This window comes from Schistocerca piceifrons, chromosome 1 (genome assembly GCF_021461385.2).
Source record: "Schistocerca piceifrons isolate TAMUIC-IGC-003096 chromosome 1, iqSchPice1.1, whole genome shotgun sequence".
Taxonomy (NCBI): Eukaryota; Metazoa; Arthropoda; class Insecta; order Orthoptera; family Acrididae; genus Schistocerca; species Schistocerca piceifrons.
The window spans coordinates 781,437,375-781,452,081 of record NC_060138.1 but is presented as its reverse complement, the minus strand read 5'-3'; the positions used below and the strand labels follow the sequence as shown (position 1 = coordinate 781,452,081).

The 14,707-nt window shown below is 46.6% G+C and overlaps 1 protein-coding gene and 1 pseudogene across 1 annotated transcript in view; one reads left to right on the top strand and one right to left on the bottom strand.

Moving 5' to 3' along the window:
• The window catches only part of LOC124795912 (5-formyltetrahydrofolate cyclo-ligase), an 84,434-nt gene that overhangs the window by 36,606 nt on the left and 33,121 nt on the right, over positions 1–14,707 (bottom strand). The gene's annotated exons all lie outside the window — the stretch shown is intronic.
• On the top strand, positions 10,031–10,148 carry LOC124723585 (annotated as a pseudogene).

Below are 14,707 nucleotides of genomic sequence, written 5' to 3'. Positions count from 1 at the left end.
ACATGCTCGTTCCATTTCATATCGCTTTGCAACGTTACACCCAGACATTTAAGCGGCGTGAGGCGTGACTGGGTCAAGCAGGACACTACTAATGCTATATCCGAAAATTAACTTTCTTTTTTCTACATTTAGAGCCAGCTGCTATTCATCACACCTACTAGAAATTTTGTGTAAGTCGCCTTGTATCATCCTATGGTCACTTGTCTTCGATTCCGTCCCTTACAACAGGTATTATCCGCAAACAACTGCAGATTACTGCCCACCCTGTTCCCCGGATCATTTATGTACACAGAAAATAAAAGCGGTCCCATCACACTTTCCTGGGCCACTTCTGGTGGTACCCTTGACTCTGATGAACACTCGCCGTCGAGGAGAACTTGCTGGGTTCTACACTCCTGGAAATGGAAAAAAGAACACATTGACACCGGTGTGTCAGACCCACCATACTTGCTCCGGACACTGCGAGAGGGCTGTACAAGCAATGATCACACGCACGCCACAGCGGACACACCAGGAACCGCGGTGTTGGCCGTCGAATGGCGCTAGCTGCGCAGCATTTGTGCACCGCCGCCGTCAGTGTCAGCCAGTTTGCCGTGGCATACGGAGCTCCATCGCAGTCTTGAACACTGGTAGCATGCCGCGACAGCGTGGACGTGAACCGTATGTGCAGTTGACGGACTTTGAGCGAAGGCGTATAGTGGGCATGCGGGAGGCCGGGTGGACGTACCGCCGAATTGCTCAACACGTGGGGCGTGAGGTCTCCACAGTACATCGACGTTGTCGCCAGTGGTCGGCGGAAGGTGCACGTGCCCGTCGACCTGGGACCGGACCGCAGCGACGCACGGATGCACGCCAAGACCGTAGGATCCTACGCAGTGCCGTAGGGGACCGCACCGCCACTTCCCAGCAAATTAGGGACACTGTTGCTCCTGGGGTATCGGCGAGGACCATTCGCAACCGTCTCCATGAAGCTGGGCTACGGTCCCGCACACCGTTAGGCCGTCTTCCGCTCACGCCCCAACATCGTGCAGCCCGCCTCCAGTGGTGTCGCGACAGGCGTGAATGGAGGGACGAATAGAGACGTGTCGTCTTCAGCGACGAGAGTCGCTTCTGCCTTGGTGCCAATGATGGTCGTATGCGTGTTTGGCGCCGTGCAGGTGAGCGCCACAATCAGGACTGCATACGACCGAGGCACACAGGGCCAACACCCGGCATCATGGTGTGGGGAGCGACCTCCTACACTGGCCGTACACCACTGGTGATCGTCGAGGGGACACTGAATAGTGCACGGTACATCCAAACCGTCATCGAACCCATCGTTCTACCATTCCTAGACCGGCAAGGGAACTTGCTGTTCCAACAGGACAATGCACGTCCGCATGTATCCCGTGCCACCCAACGTGCTCTAGAAGGTGTAAGTCAACTACCCTGGCCAGCAAGATCTCCGGATCTGTCCCCCACTGAGCATGTTTGGGACTGGATGAAGCGTCGTCTCACGCGGTCTGCACGTCCAGCACGAACGCTGGTCCAACTGAGGCGCCAGGTGGAAATGGCATGGCAAGCCGTTCCACAGGACTACATCCAGCATCTCTACGATCGTCTCCATGGGAGAATAGCAGCCTGCATTGCTGCGAAAGGTGGATATACACTGTACTAGTGCCGACATTGTGCATGCTCTGTTGCCTGTGTCTATGTGCCTGTGGTTCTGTCAGTGTGATCATGTGATGTATCTGACCCCAGGAATGTGTCAGTAAAGTTTCCCCTTCCTGGGACAATGAATTCACGGTGTTCTTATTTCAATTTCCAGGAGTGTATTACTAACGAGTTCTTCGAGCCACTCACATATCTGGCAGTCTGTTCCATATGCTCCTTTCTTCGTTAACAGTCTACAGTGGGGTACTTTGTCAAATGCTTTTCTAGAAAGTACATTATGTGAGAAAAAGGCAAGCTGAGTTTCATACGGGCGATGCTTTCTAAAACCTTGCTTTTCTAGACAGTACATCATGTGAGAAAAAGGCAAGCAGAGTTCCATACGGGCGATGCTTTCTAAAACCTTGCTGGTTCGTGGACATTAGCTTTCTGTCGGTAGGGAATTTATTATATTCGAACACAGAACTACGTTGCAGAATTCTGCAGACAAATCGATATTGTTATAAAGTACTGCAGCAAATCGATGTTAAGGATATTGGTCTGTAATTTTGCGGGTCCATTCTCTTACCCTTCCTAGGGGTGTTTTCTCAAGAACAGGTGGCTGTTGAGCCAAAAATCTTAGAGACTTCCGTTTTAGGTTGCACACAAGCGACCTTCCAAATAAGGAATGAGCCTATTCGGTTGGTCATGTGTGACGTCTTCCCTTGTGAACCCTGGCGACAGGCATCGTTAGGCAAAGTGCGCCTCAATCTGCAACTGTTTGCACCCTGATCACTCACTGGCTGCCACAGAACTTGTCTTGACGTGTCGAATGAGATCCCCAGATATATACATTTAGTGCACGAGGCGATTATTGCTATCCGTTTGTGCCATTTCCTCGAGAGCAACCATTATTCGCCACACGTTGGAGCTGTCTACGATTAACGGACCCCTATCGTTACCCTTTTGTGTTTGATTCCCAGTCACGCGGGACACACGAGACTTCCCAACGGGCGCAGTGTGTCACACTGGCTCAATTTCGGCATCTGTCCATCAAAGTGTTGTATTTACGTTGGATCTACAAAAGAGCATTCCTTTCTTTAGGTCGATGGCGTGCTAGGCCACACATTTTACAGGAAAAAGTTCCACACAGACTTGTACCTACACGTAACGATGTGCCAGCATCGGGCGCAGACGCATGCATACGTTGTTAATCACTCTGGTACACATGGCGCGCGTCGAAGAAAACGAACCAGCCGAGCTTTAACACCTGAAAGAAGTCTCCGTCTAAATGCGTAAAGTGAAGCCCATATAAGAAAAGGTTTTAAGGAAAGAAATGATGCAGCAAACCAGGAAGATGAGGCACTAAATAAGGAGAAAAAAAGGAAGAAGGAAGGTTAGTGGCTAACGTCCCATCGACAATGAGGTCTTTAGAGACGGAACATAAGCTGAATTAGGGAAGGTTAAGGAAGGAAATCGGCCCGGCATTTAATTTGAGCGATTTGGGTAAAGGAAGGCACCACATTCTGGCCAGATCGGGAGCGACCGACCGCCGTGTCATCATCTGCCAATGACGCTACTGGATGCGGTATGGAGTGGTATGGGCTCAGCACACCGCTCTCTAGGGCGTCGTCGCCTTGCTTGACTTTGGACCCGCTACTCCTCACTAAGTAGCTCCTCAGTTGGAATTACGAGGCTGAGTGCACTCCGTTCCAGTCCTCGCACTATGGAAAAATCCCTACGAGAATCTAATCCCGGTCCATGGCGTAGCAGCCAGGCACGATGCCCCTCAGCTTCAGAGGCGAACTACGGAAATCACGGGAAACCTAAATCTGGATATCAGAGCGGTTCGAGCAGTCGTCCTTCTAAATGCTAGCCCAGTGTGCTAAACTATGCGGCAGCTAGCTCGGTGCAGGAACCACTCTCGGCCATTAGGCTTCTAGACAAATGCAACATCAAAATCGTCTTTCCTCTCCGAAGGACTCAGTGAAGATTCACGTATCAAGAATATATTGCTACAGTTTCGTAACTCTGTGAGTTGCAGATCCACACTGACCGTGGCAACGGTAGTTGTGAACTTGGGACCAGCGATCTCTATGCTACCTGAGTTATCAAAGTAACAACTGTACATATACCTTGCGGTACCAACTGTATACCGCACATTTCCGCGTTAAAAAGAGGAAAAAGAAACAAAACACGAAATCCGATAAACCGGAAATCCGGATTAATGAGAGCCGGATGAACAAGGTCTTTGTGTATTCCTGTCCCAGCAGATTCCACGAAGAATCTTATTTCTTATTTTATTAGTCTATTTAATTTTCAACATCTTTCTAAGCACACATCTCAAACTCTTATATTCTCTTCTTTTTCGGTTTCCCCACACCACACGGTTCACTTCCAGAAAATACCGTGCTCCAAACCTTCATTGAAATAAATTGAAAGACCAATACACTCAGTTTTAATTTTTTCTGTCATTTTCAGTTCATATTCAATTTTTATTTTTTAAGGAGTTTGTTACACTAAACACCCAGATTTGAAGACTAAGGTTTTGAGCAATAATCAAAAATTTAACAATAACAATGATGGCTAAATTGAAAAAGTTTTAAGCTCAATATTTTTTCAATAATGAATATGTCAATGTTTTTTCTAGGTACCAAAAATAGAAAACGTATAAAAAGACTGTAAATTTGGCTTTTTTAGGTACTTGATGCTGTGATATGACAAGGTACCAATCATGTTCGATGAGGGGGTCCTCGAGAAAATTTTGTTGGGAACCCCTGCGTTAGGCTATCCGAGCATGACTCAGGTCCAGACCCAAAATTCCACCTGTCCTCGTACATGCATTATGTATATTCTCGCACGGGGGAGACATTTTAATTGAAAGTTGCTCGCCCTTTGTCTGCGTATAAATACGATATTACAGTGCATGCATGTCTGACGGAACATTGCATCGTACTTCAGAACAACACAGGCACTGCAATATCGTATCCATGAATAATTTCCATCGTATTATAAGGAGGTATATTAAAGAGACCTTTGGAGAAAAGAGAACCACTTGTATGAACATCAAGAGCTCAGATGGAAACCCAGTTCTAAGCAAAGAAGCTAAAGCAGAAAGGTGGAAGGAGTATATAGAGGGGTCTAAACAATGGCGATGTACTTGAGGGCAATATTATGGAAATGGAAGAGGATGTAGATGAAGATGAAATGGGAGATATGATGCTGCGTGAAGAGTTTGACAGAGCACTGAAAGACCTGAGTCGAAACAAGGCCGCGGGAGTAAACAACATTCCATTAGAACTACTGACAGCCTTGGGAGAGCCAGTCCTGACAAAACTCTACCATCTGGTGAGCAAGATGTATGAGACAGGCGAAATACCCTCAGACTGCAAGAAGAATAATAATTCCAATCCCGAAGAAAGCAGGTGTTGACAGATGTGAAAATTACCGAACTATCAATTTAATAAGTCACGGCTGCAAAATACAAATGCGAATTCTTTACAGACGAATGGAAAAACTGGCAGAAGCCAACCTCGGGGAAGATCAGTTTGGATTCCGTAGAAATGGAACACGTGAGGCAATACTGACTCTACGACTTATCTTAGAAAATAGATTAAGGAAAGGCAAACCTGCGTTTCTAGTATTTGTAGACTTAGAGAAAGCTTTTGACAATGTTGACTGGAATACTCTCTTTCAAATTCTGAAGGTGGCAGGGGTAAAATACAGGGAGCGAAAGGCTACTTACAATTTGTACAGAAACCAGATGGCAGCTATAAGAGTCGAGGGACATGAAAGGGAAGCAGTGGTTGGGAAGGGAGTGAGAGAGGGTTGTAGCCTCTCCCCGATGTTATTCAATCTGTATATTGAGCAAACAGTAAAGGAAACAAAAGAAAAATTCGGAGTAGGTATTAAAATCCATGGAGAAGAAATAAAAAACTTTAAGGTTGGCCGATGACTTTATAATTCTGTCAGAGACAGCAAAGGACTTGGAAGAGCAATTGAACGGAATGGACAGTGTCTTGAAAGGAGGATATAAGATGAACGTCAACAAAAGCAAAACGAGAATAATGGAATGTAGTCGAGTTAACTCGGGTAATGCTGAGGGAATTACATTAGGAAATGAGACACTTAAAGTAGTAAAGGAGTTTTGCTATTTGGGGAGCAAAATAACTGATGATGGTCAGAAGTAGAAAGGATATAAAATGTAGACCGGCAATGGCAAGGAAAGCGTTTCTGAAGAAGAGAAATTTGTTAACATCGAGCATAGATTTAAGTGCCAGGAAGTCGTTTCTGGAAGTATTTGTATGTAGTGTAGCCATGTATGGAAGTGAAACATGGACGATAAATAGTTTAGACAAGAAGAGAATGGAAGCTTTCGAAATGTGGTGCTACAGAAGAATGCTGAAGATTAGATGGGTAGATCACATAACTAATGAGGAGGTATTGAATAGAATTGGGGAGAAGAGAAGTTTGTGGAACAACTTGACTAGAAGAAGGGATCGGTTGGTAGGACATGTTCTGAGGCATCAAGGGATCACCAGTTTAGTATTGGAGGGCAGTGTGGAGGGTAAAAATCGTAAAGGGAGACCAAGAGACGAATACACTAAGCAGATTCAGAAGGATGTAGGCTGCAGTACGTACTGGGAGATGAAGCAATTGCACAGGATAGAGTAGCCTGGAGAGCTGCATCAAACCAGTCTCAGGACTGAAGACCACAACAACAACAAATAATCAAATGTGTGTGAAATCTTATGGGACGTAACTGCTAAGGTTATCAGTCCCTAAGCTTACACACTACTTCACCTAAATTATCCTAAGGACAAACACACACACCAATGCCCGAGGGAGGACTCGAACCTCCGCCGGGACCAGCCTCACAGTCCATGACTGCAGCGCCTTAGACCGCTCGGCTAATCCAGCGCGGCACCACAACAACAACATAGAAAGTAACACTATAGGAGAAGACAGAACGGAGAACTGTAACAAATAGTCAAGGACGCTGGGCGCAAGTTCTTCAACGATGAAGAGGTTGGACCGCGCGGGATTAGAAGAGCGGTCTAGGGGCGCTGCAGTCTTGGACTGTGCGGCTGGTCCCGGTGGAGGTTCGAGTCCTCCCTCGGGCATGGATGTGTGTATTTGTCCATAGGATAATTTAGGTTAAGTAGTGTGTAAGCTTAGGGACTGATGACCTTAGCAGTTAAGTCACATAAGATTTCACACACATTTGAACATTTTGTGAAGAGGTTGGGAGATGAGAGGAATTCATGGTGGAATCTAACAAACCAGTCACAAGACTGATGACACCCCTTCTCCCTCCCCCCCCCCCCTTCCCCTAGATAAAAGGAGAGAAATGTAAGTACGCACAACAGTAACTGTGGATTACTTTAAAATCAGGTACACCGGTCCAAGGACCAACGAACGGCGCACATTTCTACCTCACGACGCTGCATCCAGCACGTAATTTTTCTCGGGACCTGTTACGTAAGCGACAGCGCTGCTCGGCGGGGTTGTTCTGGCGCGCGTGCGTGCGACGCGAGCGACACGATCCGAGTGTCGTTTCGTCCCGTGGCCTACTTGACAGACTCATGCCTCGCCGCTGCTATGCTCTGGAGCAAACACACCCGTGGTTGGGCCTCTCTCTGGCAACTGATGCATTAGCGTTACCCACCTAACAGAACCTAATGGTTCCTTTGGGTTACAACTGGTATCAAGCCGTCATGTGACCTTCCACCTCAGACGTAATAAATGTGTGTGTGTGTGTGTGCGTGTGAGTGCCAATCGGTTGTATAGTATCAGCAGTGAGGTGGGTCGACGTGGCCGTAAGGAGCTATCGTATTTGTACATGTCCATGACCACACTGTGAATAAAGTTACTCGATTTGTTGGTGTATCAACGCCGACTGTCCAGTGAACTTAAAAGGAATGGTGTACCACTCGCACCCATGTAACGGGGCCTACGAAAAGCAGCCGTAAAAAATTACTGACCGATAGAAGCCGGGGACGAGTGTTATGGTTCAAATGGCTCTGAGCACTATGGGACTTAACATCAGTGGTCATCAGTCCCCTCGAACTTAGAACTACTTAAACCTAACTAACCTAAGGACATCACACACATCCATGCCCGAGGCAGGATTCGAACCTGCGACCGTAGCGGTCACGCGGTTCCAGACTGAAGCGCCTAGAACCGCTCGGCCACACCGCGAGTGTTATGCCTTCTCAATGGCAACCATCTACATGTACATTCCTACTCCGCAAGCCACCCAATGGTGTGTGTAGGAGGGCACTTTACGTGCCACTGTCATTACCTCCCTTTCCTGTTCCAGTCGCGTATGGTTCGCGGGAAGAACGACTGCCAGAAAGCCTCCGTGCGCGCTTGAATCTGTCTAATTTTACATTCGTGATCTCCTCGGGAGGTGTAAGTAGGGGGAAGCAATATATTCGATACCTCATCCAGAAACGCACCCTCTCGAAACCTGGACAGCAAGCTACACCGCGATGCAGAGCGCCTCTCTAGCAGAGTCTGCCACTTGAGTTAGCTAAACATCTCCGTAACGCTATCACGCTTATCAAATAACCCTGTGACGAAACGCGCCGCTCTTCTTTCGCTCTTCTCTATCTCCTCTGTCAACCCGACCTGGTACGGATCCCACACTCATGAGTAATACTCAAGTATAGGTCGAAGGAGTGTTTTGTAAGCCACCTCCTTTGTTGATGGACTACATTTTCTAAGGACTCTCCCAATGAACCTCAACCTGGCATCCGCCTTACCAACAATTAATTTTATATGACCGTTCCACTTCAAATCGTTCCGTACGCATACTCCCAGATATTTTACAGAAGTAACTGCTACCAGTGTTTGTTCTGCTATCATATAATCAAATAATAAAGGATCATTCTTTCTATGTATGCGCAATACATTACATTTGTCTGTGTTAAGGGTCAGTTGCCACTCCCTGCACCAAGTGCCTATCCTCTGCAGATCTTCCTGCATTTCGCTGCAGTTTTCTAATGCTGCAACTTCTCCGCGAAAAGTCGCATGGAACTTCCGACACTATCTACTAGGTCATTTATATATATTGTGAAAAGCAATGGTCCCATAACACTCCCCTGTGGCACGCCAGAGGTTACTTTAACGTCTGTAGACGTCTCTCGATTGAGAACAACATGCTGTGTTCTGTTTGCTAAAAAGTCTTCAATCCAGCCACACAGCTGGCCTGATATTCTGTAGGCTCTTACTCTGTTTATCAGGCGACAGTGCGGAACTGTATCGAAACGCCTTCCGGAACTGAAGGAAAATGGCATCTACCCGGGAGCCTGTATCTAATATTTTCTGGGTCTCATGAACAAATAAAGCGAGTTGGGTCTCACACGATCGCTGTTTCCGGAATCCATGTTGATTCCTACAGAGTAGATTCTGGGTTTCAATAAATGGCATGATACGCGAGCAAAAAACATGTTCTAAAATTTTACAACAGATCGATGTCAGAGATATAGACCTATAGTGTTGCCCATCTGCTCGACGACCCTTCTTGAAAACTGGAACTATCTGTGCTCTTTTCTAATCATTTGGAACCTTCCGTTCCTCTAGAGACTTGCGGCACACCGCTGTTAGAAGGCTGGCAAGTTCTTTCGCGTAACCAGTGCCAAACTCGACAGGAATTGCTGCTGTCAGTGAATGCAGGTCCTTCATAACCAGTTTCCGACCGAACATTGCACATCGCAAGAGAATTGTATGCAGTGGACACCTGGATTGGGGTACCTCGCGAAAGGCCACCGCTCACAGCCTCACAAAAAGCTGCACGTCTGTCGTGGCGAAATAATGCAAAAAACTAGACAGTAACTGGCTGAATCCGTGTAATGGAATCCAAAGGGCTGCGATTTGTCTATTTTCAAATCGGGCAAGCCCTGTTTTGAATTTATTTGAACTGAACATGATCATGTACCCATAAGTTATGCGTGATAGAGCAAAATGCAGTATGTAATAAGACAAAGTACTTTTTCTGCCACCATAAAAAGTTAGCGACGAAAATAAAAAAAATAATTTACTGCTATTCAAGCCTCGGTTAAAGTACTCATTTATTCTACTATTTTCTTGTAACTTTTTTGTGTGACTTCCAACAGTGCGTTTCCCTTTACAATTGCTCCACTCCACCTTATATGTTTCTTTATTTTTGTATCATCATCAGTCTTGAGGCGTTCCTTTCACTCGTTTTTTCCTGTTCATTACTGTCATGCACTGGAACCGAACTCTACCATTATTAAAGAATTTTTATCATCACCTCTGTCTTCCTCCATTACAGATCAGATTCACGTCATTTTCCTGTTTTATACATAAACTGTTAAAACTATTTAGGGGAACATGTGTATCAACGTCCATTGTGCTAATCTATTTTGATACAGGCGCCAACGGCCTTGCCTCAGTGGTATCACTGGTTCCCGTCAGATCACCGAAGCTAAGCGCTACTGGGCTAGGCCAGCACTTGGATGGGTGACCACCCGGTCTGCCGAGTGCTGTTCGCAAGCGGGGTGCACTCAGACCTTGTGAGCCAAACTGAGGAGCTACTTGATTGAGAAGTAGCGGCTCCGGTCTCGTGTACTGACCACATGCCCCTCCATATCCGCATCAAGTGACGCTTGTGGGCTGAAGATGACACGGCGGTCGATGGCTACCATGGGGCCTTCATGGCCTGTTGGGGCGGAGTTAAGTTTAGTTTTTTGATACAGGCTGTACCTCTGGTCTGAGATGAGTTGAGATCTTCGCTTTCAGAACAGACAACAATTATGGCTGTTATGCATTACACTGTCAGGTGATCGCTCAGAAGCAAATGAATACCGGTGTCGCAGTGTTTTCTAGTGAGGCACACAGACGACAGTTGTCATCTGTGGACGTTGTATTCAACCAAGGGCATTTAATACGACGTCTTAACGCAGTGCAAGTTGCATCAGCGTTCTATTTGATCCAGAAAGGATGGACTTTGGATTCCGTTGCTGCACACGTCAATGCCTCTCCAAGTGTCATCCGTAAGTTGTGGACACGCTTCAGGGCAACAGATCAGTACATCAGTGCACAAGGTGAGTTCGACAAGGTCGCCGACGCAGTACTACCCTACGTGAAGTCTGATATTTCGCCAACTCTGTGCTGCGGCGTCGTACGGCTACCGCCACAGCACTGCAAGACGATTTCAGAAGGGCCACTGGCGCGTAATGGGGCCCCTTAGGGAAATGGCAGCAAGAGAGGGGAAGAAAACCAATGTGCACTCCGTGTGCATACCGGGGGGAGTCATTCCAGATGTGGAAAGGGTCCTTCCGGATGCCATGAAGGGTACAGGGTGCACCCATCTGCAGGTGGTCGCTCATGTCGGCACTAATGATGTGTGTCGCTATGGATCGGAGGAAATCCTCTCTGGCTTCCGGCGGCTATCTGATTTGGTGAAAACTGCCAGTCTCGCTAGCGGGATGAAAGCAGAGCTCACCATCTGCAGCATCGTCGACAGGACTGACTGCGGACCTTTGGTACAGAGCCGAGTGGAGGGTCTGAATCAGAGGCTGAGACGGTTCTGCGACCGTGTGGGCTGCAGATTCCTCGACTTGCGCCATAGGGTGGTGGGGTTTCGGGTTCCGCTGGATAGGTCAGGAGTCCACTACAAGCAACAAGCGGCTACACGGGTAGCAGGGGTTGTGTGGCGTGGGCTGGGCGGTTTTTTAGGTTAGATGGCCTTGGGCAAGTACAGAAAGGGCAACAGCCTCAACGGGTGCGGGGCAAAGTCAGGACATGCGGGGACCAAGCAGCAATCGGTATTGTAATTGTCAACTGTCGAAGCTGCGTTGGTAAAGTACCAGAACTTCAAGCGCTGATAGAAAGCACCGAAGCTGAAATCGTTATAGGTACAGAAAGCTGGCTTAAGCCAGAGATAAATTCTGCCGAAATTTTTACAAAGGTACAGACGGTGTTTAGAAAGGATAGATTGCATGCAACCGGTGGTGGAGTGTTCGTCGCTGTTAGTAGTAGTTTATCCTGTAGTGAAGTAGAAGTGGATAGTTCCTGTGAATTATTATGGGTGGAGGTTACACTCAACAACCGAGCTAGGTTAATAATTGGCTCCTTTTACCGACCTCCCGACTCAGCAGCATTAGTGGCAGAACAACTGAGAGAAAATTTGGAATACATTTCACATAAATTTTCTCAGCATGTTATAGTCTTAGGTGGAGATTTCAATTTACCAGATATAGACTGGGACACTCAGATGTTTAGGATGGGTGGTAGGGGAAGAGCATCGAGTGACATTATACTGAGTGCACTATCCGAAATTACCTCGAGCAATTAAACAGAGAACCGACACGTGGAGATAACATCTTGGACCTACTGATAACAAACAGACCCGAACTTTTCGACTCTTTAAGTGCAGAACAGGGAATCAGTGATCATAAGGCCGTTGCAGCATCCCTGAACATGGAAGTTAATAGGAATATAAAAAAAGGGAGGAAGGTTTATCTGTTTAGCAAGAGTAATAGAAGGCAGATTTCATACTACCTAACAGATCAAAACGAAAATTTCTGTTCCGACACTGACAATGTTGAGTGTTTATGGAAAAAGTTCAAGGCAATCGTAAAATGCGTTTTAGACAGGTACGTGCCGAGTAAAACTGTGAGGGACGGGAAAAACCCACCATGGTTCAACAACAAAGTTAGGAAACTACTGTGAAAGCAAAGAGAGCTTCACTCCAAGTTTAAACGCAGCCAAAACCTCTCAGACAAACAGAACCTAAACGATGTCAAAGTTAGCGTAAGGAGGGCTATGCGTGAAGCGTTCAGTGAATTCAAAAGTAAAATTCTATGTACCGACTTGACAGAAAATCCTAGGAAGTTCTGGTCTTACGTTAAATCAGTAAGTGGCTCGAAACAGCATATCCAGACACTCCGGGATGATGATGGCATTGAAACAGAGGATGAGACGCGTAAAGCAGAAATACTAAACACCTTTTTCCAAAGCTGTTTCACAGAGGAAGACCGCACTGCAGTTCCTTCTCTAAATCCTCGCACAAACGAAAAAAATGGCTGACATCGAAATAAGTGTCCAAGGAATAGAAAAGCAACTGGAATCACTCAATAGAGGAAAGTGCACTGGACCTGACGGGATACCAATTCGATTCTACACAGACTACGCGAAAGAACTTGCCCCCCTTCTAACAGCCGTGTACCGCAAGTCTCTAGAGGAACGGAGGGTTCCAAATGATTGGAAAAGAGCACAGGTAGTCCCAGTCTTCAAGATGGGTCGTCGAGCAGATGCGCAAAACTATAGCCTATATCTCTGACGTCGATCTGTTGTAGAATTTTAGAACATGTTTTTTGCTCGAGTATCATGTCGTTTTTGGAAACCCAGAATCTACTATGTAGGAATCAACATGGATTCCGGAAACAGCGATCGTGTGAGACCCAACTCGCTTTATTTGTTCATGAGACCCAGAAAATATTAGATACAGGCTCCCAGGTAGATGCTATTTTTTTTGACTTCCGGATGGCGTTCGATACAGTTCCGCACTGTCGCCTGATAAACAAAGTAAGAGCCTACGGAATATCAGACCAGCTGTGTGGCTGGATTGAAGAGTTTTTAGCAAACAGAACACAGCATGTTGTTATCAATGGAGAGACGTCTACAGACGTTAAAATAACCTCTGGCGTGCCACAGGGGAGTGTTATGGGACCATTGCTTTTCACAATATATATAAATGACCTAGTAGATAGTGTCGGAAGTTCCATGCGGCTTTTCGCGGATGATGCTGTAGTATACAGAGAAGTTGCAGCATTAGAAAACTGTAGCGAAATGCAGGAAGATCTGCAGCGGATAGGCACTTGGTGCAGGGAGTGGCAACTGTCCCTTAACATAGACAAATGTAATGTATTACGAATACATAGAAAGAAGGATCCTTTATTGTATGATTATATGATAGCGGAACAAACACTGGTAGCAGTTACTTCTGTAAAATATCTGGGAGTATGCATGCGGAACGATTTGAAGTGAAATGATCATATAAAATTAATTGTTGGTAAGGCGGGTACCAGGTTGAGATTCATTGGGAGAGTGCTTAGAAAATGTAGTCCATCAACAAAGGAGGTGGCTTACAAAACACTCCTTCGACCTATACTTGAGTATTGCTCATCAGTGTGGGATCCGTACCAGATCAGTTTGACGGAGGAGATAGAGAAGATCCAAAGAAGAGCGGCGCGTTTCGTCACAGGGTTATTTGGTAACCGTGATAGCGTTACGGAGATGTTTAATAAACTCAAGTGGCAGACTCTGCAAGAGAGGCGCTCTGCATCGCGGTGTAGATTGCTCGCCAGGTTTCGAGAGGGTGCGTTTCTGGATGAGGTATCGAATATATTGCTTCCCCCTACTTATACCTCCCGAGGAGATCACGAATGTAAAATTAGAGAGATTAGAGCGCGCACGGAGGCTTTCAGACAGTCGTTCTTCCCGCGAACCATACGCGACTGGAACAGGAAAGGGAGGTAATGACAGTGGCACGTAAAGTGCCCTCCGCCACACACCGTTGGGTGGCTTGCGGAGTATAAATGTAGATGTAGAATGTAGATGTAGATGAGCCGTTGTGTCCAGGAAGACTGTAAGGAACAGGTTAGGAGGAAGGACCTAATGACCCAGACGTCCTCTTCGAGTACGTCACTTGACACGAGAACATCTTGCAACAAGCCTTCAGTTGCGCCGTTCCCATGTCAACTGGCAACTTCGTCACTGGCGGAACGTGTTATTCACAAACGAGTCCAGATATTCTCTGACACAAGGTGATGACAATGTTCGCGTGCGGAGACATGTGGTGTGCGGTATATGCCAACTGTTGTCCAGAAAATTGACATTTTCCAATGTTGTGGGGAGGCTTCAGTGTTGACAGCTATACGGATCTTGTCGTTGTCCATGGCAGGCAGTACTTCGAACAGATCCAACACGGGTCCTGGGTTCGATTCCCGGCCGGGTTGGGGATTTTCTTCGCCCAGGGACTGGGTGTTTGAGTTGTTCTCGCCATTTCATCATCATTCATAAAAGTGGCGAGATTGGACTGAGTAAA